We start from the raw sequence: 14104 nt of genomic DNA on the forward strand, positions 1-14104 counted from the left end.
AATGGGAATGGGTGGGTAGGGAAGTGGGGGGGGGGTATGGGGGACTTTTGGGATAGCATTGGAAATGTAATTGAGGAAAATAGGTAATAAAAAAAAGAATTAGTTTATTATTAGTGGGTATGTATGTGATATATATGGGGGAATATGTGATTATTTCAATGGATATTAAAGTGTATAATAAATTTGAGTAATTTAATCTCTCCTTGTTCTCAACCAGTGACTAGAACAGTAATTGCATTTTATATATATATATATATATATATATATATATATATATATATATATATATAAAATCAGTACATGGAAACAAATCTTAAATAATTATATTCTATATTCTTGGATATAACTGACATTGTTTTACTTTGGGGCAAGGAAAAAGCTGACTTAGAAGTAATGAGAAATTTTATAATTTGTGACATGGAGAGAAAATAAACTTATTTTCATATTTTCTATTTATACAGTTTGACTACCTAGTAACTGCACATCTAAAAGCTATCCTTCATCAATATTATTTTATTGTCCTTTTACTTTCTCATCATGCGTGTAAATTATGCTATTTTACTATAAATAATATTATGTAACCCCTCCCACTTCTATCAAAATTTTATCCAAGCAAAGACTAAGGATGCTTTAAAGAGCCTTAATATTTTTTTCAGAGACCTGGTACAGACCTCCAATCTAGAGTTGAGTGAATTTTGCAACAAACCTTAAAAGTTAAAACAAGTCAGAAGAATGGAAACATGCAGATTAGTTAATTTTTGAATACATTAGACATAGTAGTGGCACGTGTTTAACAAAGAAAAGAGTAATAGAAAGTCACCTATCATGGTTTACTGTTGAGATATATCTCAGTGGTCTCTGAAAAAATATTAAGTTTGGTGTTTTTATGGGATTCCTAGGAGTGGAAACAAGTAGGTCCCGATTCTTATGTCTTCTCTTTGCTCTTATTCTCCTATTTGTTAAACTGTTACAAACTGATGCAGACACACACAGGCCCTGTGCATGCTGCCTCCATCTCTGAGTTCATATGAGCTTTGTTCCTGTTTATTTAGAAGGCCTTTTTTTCTTGGTATCCTCCATTCTCACAGGCTCTTACATTCCTTTTTCCTCCTCTTCCCTTGGGTTCCCTGTAACATTGGGCCCTTTCCATGATCATTCCTGTTCCTGAATAATGGCGTGAAGACTATTTTATTAATGTCTAGGCCTTAAGCTAGGCTTGTTTTCAACTAGCTTGTAACTCAATTATCATGCGTATACTAACCTAAGTTCTGCCGAATGACTGGTTACTTCTCAGTTTCATAAATCCAACTTTCTCCGTGTCTTGGTGGGTAATCTTATACTTTCCTTTTCCCTAGTCCCACTTTCTTCCCAGTTTTCTACCTTAGTATTCTGCCTTTTGCTAAAAGCCAAAGGGTTTATATTTTAACCAATCAGAAGGCACTGTAGGCTGGCAAGGAAGGGATTTCTCTCTCTCTCTCTTTCTTTCTTTCTTTCTTTCTTTCTTTCTTTCTTTCTTTCTTTCTTTCTTTCTTTCTTTCTTTCTTTCTTTCTTTCTTTCTTTTTTAACCTTTAACTTTATCTGTATTTTATGCTGAATTTATTCCCGGGCCATGAGTTTTTGTTTCTTCAGTCTCTTCTGGGATATCTTTTTCTTCTGTGCAACCTCCTCTTCTGGCTTTGGAACGATCTGTTCCTTCTCAGTGAGGATCATCTCAATGTGGCAGGGGGAGCTCATGTATGGGTTAATCCGTCTATGAGCTCTAAGCCCTTAAGTTCAGCATTACTCTCTGCATTTTTAAGCATGTGCGGCAAAAATTCAACACTCTTTTTTGGCCACCGACCCTGTGCCCAGCCCCACTGGTTGGCCTGGGCACACCTACTGACTCCACCATTATACCACCAGAATGGCACACATTGCTTCTTTAAAGTGACATCCTTCAGATACTTGGTGTCTTTGCAGATATGCATATCCTCGATGGCCTGGGCAGTTTCCCAGGTGTTCTTAAAGTAAACATGAAGGTTTGAACCTCTTGATTTGCATGATTTTGTGGGGTGTTCTGGGTCAAGAGAGTAGCGAACCATTTTAGCAGGTGACCTCTGGCTGCTTACAGGAAGATGCCGGTTGTGGTGGTGAACGCCAGAAGGATTTGCTGAAGGAGGCAGAGGCAGGAGAATCACGAGTTCGAGGCCAGCCTGGGCTACACAATTTCAAACAGTATGCAAAAACATCACTGAAACAATTCTCTGAGCCCTGGGAGGGGAGGGATTTGATGGAGACATCCATTTAGGCCTGAGTGTTCACCCTCTCCATAATGTCTGTCTATGGATCACTCTCTCTCTCTCTCTCTCTCTCTCTCTCTCTCTCTCTCTCTCTTCCATATCTGCTGTAGGAGGATGCTTCTCTGATGCTGGCTGAACAAGACATTGACTTATATCTCTCTTTCTGTATCTGGAATACCCAGATGATTTTTTTTTTCTTTTCTAATTCCATCCCTTTGGGACTATAAATTCATGATGTCATTTTTGAACAGCTGAGTAACACTCTAGTGTGTAAATGGACCACATTTTGTCTACTCATTCTTCTGTTGAAGAACATCTGTCTTTTGTTTTGTTTTGTTTTGTTTTCCCAATTCTGGATATATTATGTAAGAAAAGATTCTATTTCCAGTAAAAGGAAAAACTTATTCCAATCAAGCCTAACTCAATGGATATATGAGTAGAATGTGAAATATATTGCAGAAATAAAATAGACTCGAAACTGTAATATTCGTTATTCAGTTATTTATTTAGACAAATTAGCCATTGTTTTCAGTTACTTGATCAATTAGTAAAAGCCATAATTGTTCTTCAATAAGTGTATGCCCCTGAGTTTCACTTTAGAATCTCTGTTTAGCAGTGTGTGAAGTCTTCTTTTTAAATTGGATATTTTCTTTATTTACATTTCAAATGTTATCCCCTTTCCTGGTTTCCCTCCCTCCTCTATCACCTCCTCCCTCTATCACATTCTATGAGGGTGTTCCTCAAACTACTCACACACTCCCACCTTCCTGCCCTGGCATTCCCCTACACTGGGGCATCTATTGACCCTTCATAGGACCAAGGGCCTCTCCTCCCATTGATGACCAACTAGGCCATCCTCTGCTACATATGCAGCTGGAGCCATGTGTACTGCTTTGTTGATGGCTTAGTCCCTGGGAGTTCTGTGGGTCTGGTTAGTAGATATTGTTCTTACTTAGTGACAAAATTTTATGGTAAATTCCTGGATATGGATAATATTCTAAGAATTTTTTTGTTATTGTTGTTGTTTAGCAATACAAAATTAGTTAACTGTCACTGAGCAACTTTTCAAGTCATAATAATGTCAGATTAAACTGTCAACAGATTGCCCTTTATATGGCTGTGTCCATTTTTCATGAGATAGAATCTTAGAAGGCACATCATTGTTAATGTACTCCAGTTGTTCCTTCTCTTTCATTTGTTATATGACTATATTCCATAGCATTCTGTCTTTTCAGAGAAACAGACAACTGGGATGTAGTTAAAGACCAAGAATTCCAAGAATGAATAATTAAAGAACTATTGTAGTTTTTTAACTGTGTAGTTATTTATCTGAGTTCAAACGATGGAACACTTTAGATAAAGCTACTTAATGTTATTCCCACTTTCAAACAACATGAATAACACAGCCTATTTGAGTTTAAATAAATTTTGTTAAACACGATGTGGCCATTAACTTTGACAATGTCACTCTGTTCTCACTACCATATTAAAATAAATTAGTGTCCTAATAAGAGTTAAAATATACTTGGCAAAAATTAATGCATCTCTAGCTTCTGAAAGAACAATAGGACAGAGAAAGACGGAAGATAAGGCCAAAGGAATTAAAAGATTAGTGAGCTTGAAAAAATGTAATCAAGGCAGAAAATAAAAATGAACATGATAGACATGATGATAATAAGAATATGAACCATAGAAAGCACCGTACTAAATTTTAAAAACTGAACTAGTAGAAAAACTTCAGATTCTTGAAGATACTATGATGACTGCTTAGAATAATGAGTATGGTGAGCTTGTGGATATGTTGAAGGGTTAAAATATCTTGCCACTACTTTATAGAAACCTGTAACAACATTAAATTTTTAGAGGCCTTATAGGTGGAATAGCACGTCATATGATTTTTCCTTCCTGGCCACAGCAGGTTGAACCAGGAATGTACAACAAATTGGGGGTTGGGAGGCACATTTACATTTTCCAGGCTAAGTATTCAGAATCTTTAACACAAGAATTCCAGTTAGTTTCCATTGTTTTCTTGATCTAAGAAATTGAAAATTCAGGAAGTTGATGTGTGATCACGAGTAAACTATAGTTAAATCTAATCTAAAGAAAAAGAGAGAAAATGCTGAAAAGGAGTGGGAAAGAGGGAAGGAGAGAGAGACAGAGAGAGAGAGAGAGAGAGAGAGAGAGAGAGAGAGAGAGAGAGAGAGAGAGAACACACAAAAATGTGGGTATATGAGCTTCAAACAATAAAAGGACCTTTAGACATATGTTGAATTCTTACTCCCATTATATTATGTGACCCTCCTCTACTTCTGATTTTTGCTTTACATATAATTAAAATAAAGGAACTTTCCCCTTTTTTCCCCACATTGCATGTTTTTGTTTAAAATATTTAAAATGAAAGTGGTTTCAGAATGTATGCCATCAGAAAGGCTCCTTGGTGATTTTTATTCTACTGGTTTTCAAACCACACTTTGGGGAACTCTTAACAAAAGACCATTTAAAATTAACTTAAAGCAGTGTAGAAGAACCAGTAAAGGCTTATCAGCAAGGCTGACTATAAATAAAATACAGCAGACATAAACAAGGCAAACACTATGATAAGAAAATGCAAGAAGAGTGTGCATAGCTTGCTGTGTTCTGTGAGTGCTGGAAGAAGTTCAGACTATAATAGATACACAAGGTTGGAGTAGGTAGGTGCTGCCATTTTATGTCTGTGCTCTCAATAAGTCAGCATCCATAGGCCAAATCAGATATCTATGGATAAAATACTATTCTTTCTGTGCAACACTCCTCCATTACTGGTGGGATTGCAAGCTGGTATAACCACTCTGGAAAACAGTTTGGTTGTTCCTCAGAAAATTGGATATAGTACTACCATAAGATCCAGCAATACCACCCCTGGGCATATACCCAGAAGATGTTCCAACTTGTAATAAGGACACATGCTCCATTATGTTCATAAAAGCCTTATTTATAATAGCCAGAAGCTGGAAAGAACCCAGATGTCCCTCAACAGAGGAATGGTTACAGAAAATGTGATACATTTACTCAATGGTGTATTATGCAGCTATTAAAATCAATGAATTTATACAATTCTTAGACAAATGGATAGATCTGGAGAATATCATCCTGAGTGAGGTAACAAAATCACAAAAGAACACACATGATATGCACTCACTGATAAGTGGATATTATCCCCGAAGCTCAGAATATCCAAGATACAATTTGCAAAACACAGGAAACTCAAAAAGAAGGAAGACCAAAGTGTGGACACTTTGATCCTTTTTAGAAGTGGGAACAAAATACCCATGGAAAGAGTTACAGAGACAAAGTTCGTAGCAGAGACTGAAGGCATGACCATCCAGAGACTGCCTCACCTGGGGATCCATCCCATAAACTGCCACCAAACCCAGATACTATTGCATATGCCAACAAATTCTTGCTGACAGGAGACTGAGCTGTCTCCAGAGAGGCTCTGCCAGTGCCTGACTAATACAGAAGTGGATGCTCACAGTCATCCATTAGACAGAGCACAAGGTCCCCAACAAAGGAGCTAGAGAAAGTACCCAAGTAGCTGAAGGGGTTTTCAGCCCCCTAGGAGGAACAACAATATGAACTAACCAGTAACCCCAGAGTTCCCTGGGACTAAACTACTAATCAAAGAAAACACACTGAAAGACACATGGCTCTAGCTTCATATGTAGTTGAGGATGGCCTAGTCAGTCATCAATGGGAGGATAGGCCCTTGGTCCTATGAAGGTTCTATGCCCTAGTATAGGAGAATACCAGGGCCAGGAAATGGGATTGTGTGGCTGGGGAGCAGGAGGAGGTGAGGGGGGAGAGGATAGGAGATTTTCGAAGGGGAAATTAGGAAAGGGGATAACATTTGAAATGTAAATAAAGAAAACATCTAATAAAAAATAAGAAAGATCATTCTTGGTTGTGCTCCTTTTCTTCTGGTAGAAAATCTAAATAATGCCCAAATTCCATAAGAACTGTCTTTAAAAGACACATGGAATATGTCCAGGTTTCTCTGTGCATCACTTCATCAGTCATATAACTTCACTTCTCACCTAAACTAATTCAAAATCCTTTCCTTTTGGCTCCCTGATGCCATTTAAAACATATTTTGTTTGTTTGCTTGCTTGTTTGTTTTTGTTTTTTCTAAACTGTTTCTTGGAGTCAAGGGAATTCTTGTAAAAAGAACCATGAAGTTTCTCTTCTTCATATATTTTTTCCTCAAGATAAAGGTCAATCTCCACACAATGTTTATACGGCTCTCTATGATGCTTCTTCTTTTATTTCTTAAAATTTTCTGTTTGAAATTTTGAGTTTCAATATTTTTCAAGGGATAAACTGATAGTTTTAATCAGTACTATATTTGCTAATCTTATTGTTAAATTTGTACTATCAATAGAATTATTTAAACACTAACCAAATGAAGAAAAGATTGCCAACATACCTGTAAAATCTATCATGCTCTAACTTATCTCCTAAGACCCAACCACAAACGTCAGAAAATATTTGACTATTTTTAAATGTTTGAAGATAATACACTACCTCCTTTATGTGTTGTTTTGTGTGTTTGACACTCTATTTTGAAGTTTCTCCATGGATTTCATTCAATTGCATGAATTTATCATTATTTCAATCACAGTCGACTATTAATATAGATTTGAGTATTTTCTATTTTTCAGTTATAACCAATTAAACTATTTTGAGTATTTATGGTTCTGTCTCTTGATCCACATGTGTACCTATTTCTGTTCAGTAAGTATATAAGAATGAGTCCATGTGATTTTATTTTATTTTGTTTACCTAAGTGAGTTATCTATTACCATTCCAAAATTGAGTTAGTCAATCTGTCTGGACATAGGAATTTTTCCTTCTAAGAGAAATAATTTAACAACCTGTAATAAATTGTTTACATGCCAGATATTTCCCTAATAGATGCTCTAGACTTTCATATAAACAGAGACATTATCTTATTAATATTTACCTCTTCAATATATAGTGGAGCTTCTGGAACATAGGCAATCAATAAATGTCTAGTGACCGATGAATATAAATGCTAACTCATGAGTAAACAACCTATTAAGGGACTAATGAACAAGTATTACAGAGTCCTGCAGTTTTTCAACTTAACAAATTAATAGAATATATGAGCACCTACTATGTCCCAGGCTGATGTTATGTGATATTATTAATATTAAAAATAAATTTATTTCTATGCTCTAGTACCATGAAGAATTTGTGGTATTTTGGTTAATTTTTAATATTGGTGTATATTAGTTGTATAAAATAAATGTTATGTTTTGAAAACATTAAATAGTCAATTTTATGTTCAGTCATTATTGACACAGTTAAATTTTGGACAAAGCAGATAACTTCTGAAATCTAAAGTGTCTGCACAATATAGCAGGATTGGCATTGAGAGTATGTCATGATTTAGAAGAATCTGAGAGGGAGCAAGGACAATGATCTCAGATCTTCCAAATCAAAGAGTCAACCTTTCCATTTGTTCTGTGGATTAAATACTCTTTAAGACACATTTATGTACTTATTTTGCCACACAATATTTCCACCAATGGAAAATGATGTGTAAAACACTGCCTCTCAAAAGATTATGCCATTCAGTGACACTGTAGCCATATTAGTTTATGTAAGCCAATTAATGACCTATGTACCAGGGATAAATGGCCTTGTGATGCATTTTTCAAAATGCACTTAAATTTTAAGCAACACATGACAATGCTTGGTTTGTTTGTAGTAACATAGACATGGCCTTTCCACAGAGGCTTCCTGTCTTGATAAGTAAAATATACTTTTCTCAATGTGTGATGATAATGCAACAGTTTTTTTTTCCCTAGAACGTAGATTTCTTCAAGAAAGTGAATGGTGAAATAATGATAGTGATTGTGAAAGCATTGAAAAACATAGAGAAACATGTAGCAGTCCTTGAATGGTAGAACAAATTGAACAGAAAAATAATAGAATGCAATGGTAGAGAGGTGCTTTAAAATGAATCAAAGAGGGAACATGGAAATGCTTTGGGGAAAAAGGTCTATGAATAAATATTTTGGTGGCCTGTGATGATATACAATCATTTTCCATCCTGATATGCTTCACATGTGCATAGGAACCACTTTTAGGCAAGAGCTTGGCAATATATTTATATTGAAGTGTTGTTACAACAACTTGGAATTTTGTCTGGGAGAGAATTTGTGCTTTTGAACAAAGGTATAATAAGCAGTTTTCATCAACAGGTTCTGATGGGCTGTTAAAAGCAGACATTAAACACTATAGTAACTAAGGTAACACTATTCTATTAATACATTAGTATTTTCTCACCTAAATTAATTTAAAAGTTGATATTAAACAGTTCAATGCTGGAGATTCTGATTTATTTCCTATCTATAAAATTATCTACATATAGAAAAAAAAGCCTTGAGTTTGGTAATGGCATGTTAGGTACAAAACCTAAAGCATAATACATGTTATTAAGTTATAGTTCATTACATGAAGCCCCAGTTATGAGACAATTTTTGCCAAACATGTAACTTATAAATGATTGGTATCAAAAATACTTAGAACAAATGTAAAGAAACTGCATAAGAGGCTAATTTAAATGCATAAAATATCTGAGCAAACACTTAACTCAAATAGATAGGCAAATAATTATGTGAATGAATTGGAAACACTATATGTCATGAAAGAATGTCAAATAAAAAGAAAGGAATACTATTATGCACCTATTAGAATTGTTAAAATTCAAAATGCTGACAGGAGCTAATGATTAGGAGCTCACGGAGAAACAGAGAGTCTAATTTGTTATAGACTGGAATTCAAAAGTGTCACAACCACTTTGTCTGTCAGCTTTGGGCAGTTCTGCCAAAATTAAATATACTTTTAAGCATACTGTCCATCCACCTTGTTCCCTGACATATACCTAAATAAGGGGAATGTTATAGCTACAGTGACATTGAGAAGTACATGAAATTTTGTAGGCAAATACATTTTTTAGTGGTTATAATTAGTTATTTAATTATTTACACTTCAAATGTTATCCCCCTTCCCAGTTTCCCCTCCACAAGTGCCCTATTGTGAGGAGCGGGTGTGGCAGTGAAAGAAAGATGAAATTTCAAGACCTGTAAGTCATATAAAGTACTCAGAAATTGCTGGTTGTTTGTGAGCCTAGAGGCTGCCTGGGGCTGAGAAAAAAAGAAAAACAAACCCGGGTATGCCCCGTAGTTAAAACATTCCTGGGAACAGCTTAACCTTAAAGATAAAGAGGAATGTGAAGACATAACAGGGCTATCTGAACTGAGTCAACAACTCACAGAACTCTGACACTCTGCACGTACATGTAATTTTTCTGCTGATGTTTAAATAAGTCAATAGTGTGTCGCTATGCTGAATTCCACACCCCTAAGCCCCTTACCCCATAAAAACCCCTAGTTTTCGAGCCTCGTGGCTGACATCTGTTATCTCCTGTGTAGGATGCATGTCGGTCCAGAGCTCCATCATTAAACTACCTCGTGTAATTACATCAAGATGGTCCTTCGTGGGTTTTTTGGGTGCACGCCGAATCGGGAATTGAGTGGGGGTTTCCCCACTAGGATCTATCAGCAGCAGTCCCAAGATGGTGCCCGGGACTGCAGCCAAGTCTTATGTGGGGGTGGTAACTTCGACAGGAGCCAGGGGTCCAGGAGACATGGGGGAACACCTTCTATCTCATGTAGGTGGGAATTACCACCACCAGGGTTCTACCTTAGCTAGACTGGAGACCAGACTGTCTCTGCGTAGCCCATTGCTCCACAGGGCTCCCTTCACAGTGATGCCAAAGAAAGCAATACTCTGCTACATATCCAGCTGGAGCCATGGATCCCTCCAGGTGAACTCTTTGGTTGGTAGTTTAGTCCTTGGGAGCTCTGCCGAATCTGGTTAGTTGATGTTGTTGTTCATCCTATAAAGTTGTAAATCTCTTCAGCTCCTTTAGTCCTTGCCCTAACTTTTCGGTTGGGGTTCCTATGCTCAGTCCAATGTTTGGCTGTATACATCCACATCTATATTGATCTGGCTCTGGCAGAGCCTTTCAGGGGATGGTTATACTGGGCTCCTGTCAATAAGCACTTCTTGGCATCAGCAATAGCGTCTGGGTTTGGTGTCAGTAGATGGGATGAAACATCTGGGTTTGGTGTCAGCAGATGGGATGAATCCCCAGGTGGGGCAGTCTCTGTATGGCCTCTCCTTCAGTTTCTGTTGCACTCTTTGTCCTTACATTTCCTTTTTACAGGAGGAATTCTGGATTAATATTTTTGAGGTAGATAGGTGGCCCCATTCCTCAACTGGGGACCGTGCCTATCCACTGGAATTGGTCTCTACAGGTTCTATATCCCCTTGGTTGGGTGTTTCGGCTAAAGTCCTCCCTGTTGGATCCTGGGAACCTCTTGGGTCCCTGGCATCTGGGACTCTTAGTGGCTTCCCCCTGTTCTCCCTCTCCCACTACTACACACCTACTTTCAAATTCTTGACCCTCTGCACTTCTCCCCCATCTCCTCCCCTATCTAAACTGGCACCCTTTTCTCTCCCGCTCCTTGCTCCCTCCCAGATCCCTCTCCCTCTACTTCCCAGAGATTATTCTCTTCCCACTACTGAGTCGTACTGTAGCATCCACACTTTGGTGTGATCTTCTCTTTTCTTGGGTTTCATATGGTCTTTGAATTGTATCATGGGTATTCTGAGCTTGTTTTTGGCTAATATCCACTTATCAGGGAGTACAAGGATCTGGGTATCAACAAGGGCAATTTAGGACACCTAAATTCTGCATAACATGGTAATGATTAAAACTCATTATATAGGATTCAGATATTTGTCAAACATGATATATAAAACACAAAGAATAATTTTTAATTTAAACTGTGGGCTATATTTAGAAATAATATACATATATTGTTTTAGCAATTTTAACCAATATTACAGAGATTCAAAGTCTAAATAAGATAAATTGGGCAGTAGGGGGAGAATGTGTAGGTTTAAAACTTTTTCTTTCATCATAAACCTATTCTTAAAATGTCTTTTTATGTGGAAAGATTTGTCTAAATTATTTTATTGTGCTGTTATGATGGAGAACCAATAGATAAAATTTCTAAATTGGAACCTACTTGAAGTTTGAGACAATTTATTAAAATAGGGAACATAAAAGGAATTCTGGTAGTAAATAAATAACAGAATTATGCTCAGTGTAGAATATGCTTATTTTGAGTTATGGCTATGAATAATCCAGGCAGAGATGCTCAGAAGATATTTATTTCTTTCCTTTCTTATATCATTATGCTTTATATACTATCTTGGCTTCAAACCTTTTTCTACTGGCCATTATCAAGAGAAATATTTGTAAAACTATTTACAGTTTAGCATTGAAAAGCAAAAGGATTTATAAAGTATGACTCTAAGCAAAGTTTTAATTAGAAAATATTGCTGGTCTCATGTTTCTACCCACAGCAACCATGCTTAAATGCTACCTCCTGCTTTGCTTGTAGTCATATTTTTCTCCACAAAATAATATATTTTCTCCTTCTACTTAATTCTTTTAAAAATTAGAGACAAAAAGAAGATAATAAGCACTAAACACCCCATGATATTTGGGAACAAAAACATAGTTATTCATAGATGAAATTCACATAACTAAACAGAAAATGAAATGTGTTCCTCCATAGCTGGTAATATTTCTTAAAGAAACAAGTAAATTTCTGTTAAACAGTGTTTCTCCCTTCTGGTTTATGCCTACCAACAATATTTTTCAATGTGTTTACAGCCAGTTAAACAGTATGTTTTGTATTGTACTGTTGGTTTATAATTGGTTACTTTTGCTGGATGCTCTCTAGCAGATCATCCTAATGCAGTCACACCCAAAGTTTCGATTGTTACAAACATTTATCACAAAAAATTATTCATGTTGGTCTGGGAAGATGATGTTCCCATTCTTTTCTCTAAATTTAAAGCTTTCAATCCATTGCTCTATGGTACTCAAGCTTTTCAAGTATCTGAAAAGTGGAACGATAATCAAAGTGGTTCGTATACAGAAGTATTTCAGTGCTTCCAATTCACCTTGAAAAGCCAGATTATAAATGTAAATAGATGTTTTGCAATGAATTTCTCAGAATAAAATTGTCCTTGTAACTCATTTTTTTTTTCTTCAGGAGATGGTGAGTTTATTTTGTCTTGTCTGGATAGAGGTTTGATTTGCTCTTGAATGTTCCGGGGTGGAGACTAGGAGAAAGCACAGGGCGTGGAGGTTACTCAGCGCAGTCGTTGCCCTCATCCTCATCCTCGCCGTCCACAGACAGAGCAGCGTACTTGCTTGCAGAGCTGAACTTAGAGGCTGGATTCTCCTCAAGTTTCTTTGGCTCAGGTGCAGATCTGGAGTCTTGATCTTTTTTGCCATCCTTCCTATCCAACTCCTTCCAGTGGTCTCTGTTCCCTCCATTCCAGTTTGGCCTTGTGTGGCACCCACCACATCCACTTTATTTCCATCTTTCCTTGATGGTCCTTCCTCAGAAGGCTGGACTGGAGCTACTTTCCCTCCACCACTTGTAGGGGACGGCTGCTCTCTGTCTGAGCTCTGAGATAGAGCAGGAGGGTTAGAGCTTTGCTTCACCCACGCATTCTCCTTTGGTGGAGGGGCTGGCATTACCTTTAGAGGCTGGTCAGGTTTAGGAGGCTTAGAGGTTGGAGAGTGACAGTCTTCTTCTTTATTGAGGGTTTCATTTTCTAGAGACTTCTCACTCTCTCTCCTTCGTGTATTTCTGTCAGATGTGGCTGAGGCCCCAGTCTGCGATGACTCACTTCCTGTCCTCGACCGTTCTCTTTCCTGAGTTTCTTCACTTCGCCAGCTTGGGTGTCTCTCCCGGGGCCGGCTATCTAGTTTTGGCTCATCCAGCTGACGCTGCAGCTTCTCATGCTCCTTCTGTAGCCGCTCCTCTACTTCTCTTTCCCTAGCAGCTGTGTCAACAGGCTTCGCCCCTCCAAAGATGGAGGCTGCCCGGCTGGACTGGGAGGTGCTGGTGGAGGCGTCATCCTCCTTAGGAGCGCTGCGAGGCTTGAGGTTCAGTCTGGGTCTCGGGGGGGGGGGGGGCTCTGTCATCACGCCTATAATCGTCCCGAGAGTAGTCATCCCTGGACCTTCACGACCGATCATCCCGTCTGTCATAGTGGTCTTCATAGCGGTCCCCACCTCCTCTGTAGTCATCATCTCTCCGGTACCCACTTCCAAATGCTCTTCTGCCACTGCCTATCCTGGAGTCATAGCCTCGGTCATAGTCTCTGCTGCCTTGGTCATCATAGCGATCCCAGCCCCCATAGCGGTCCATGTCTCTGCGTGGGCCGTCTCGATATCCGTCCCTATACCCATCCCGATACCGGTCTGAATCGTAACGATCTCGATACTTGTCTCCAAAGCTATCATCGCCTCTTCTAGGTGGGTAGTCATCAAAACTGTCTGTGGTGGGACGGGCCCTCCAGTCTGTGTCTGTTTTGTCAGAATCCCGATTTCTATCTCGACCAAAAGAACGGTCATCCCTGTCTTTATCCTGTGCTTGATCAGCAACATCCACACGAATTCTCCTGTTACCTAGAGACTCTTCATTGAGACTCAGAGCACTGAGCAGAGAATCCAGGTCCTCAAATTCTGCGTAGCCGAAACCTTTCAACCTGTCTGGATTGCTGGGTTCCCGTGGTAAGCGTACAGCGCTGATATTTAATCCTCTAACCCTGGAGCTCTTGTCTCTAGCTGCATATGTATCGAAAGATGGCCTAGTCGGCC

General features: G+C 38.2%; 2 pseudogenes across 1 annotated transcript in view; both read right to left on the bottom strand.

Moving 5' to 3' along the window:
* Window positions 1–1597: 1597 nt before the first annotated feature.
* Window positions 1598–1983, bottom strand: LOC110286156 (annotated as a pseudogene).
* Window positions 1984–12477: 10494 nt separating this feature from the next.
* Window positions 12478–14104, bottom strand: part of LOC110286885 — a 2227-nt pseudogene continuing 600 nt past the window's right edge. Inside the window, exon 2 of the transcript XR_002377170.2 lies at window positions 12478–14053. The product of XR_002377170.2 is annotated as a eukaryotic translation initiation factor 4B-like (transcript). The remainder of the gene's footprint in view (window positions 14054–14104) is intronic.

Source organism: Mus caroli, chromosome X (assembly GCF_900094665.2).
Source record: "Mus caroli chromosome X, CAROLI_EIJ_v1.1, whole genome shotgun sequence".
Taxonomy (NCBI): Eukaryota; Metazoa; Chordata; class Mammalia; order Rodentia; family Muridae; genus Mus; species Mus caroli.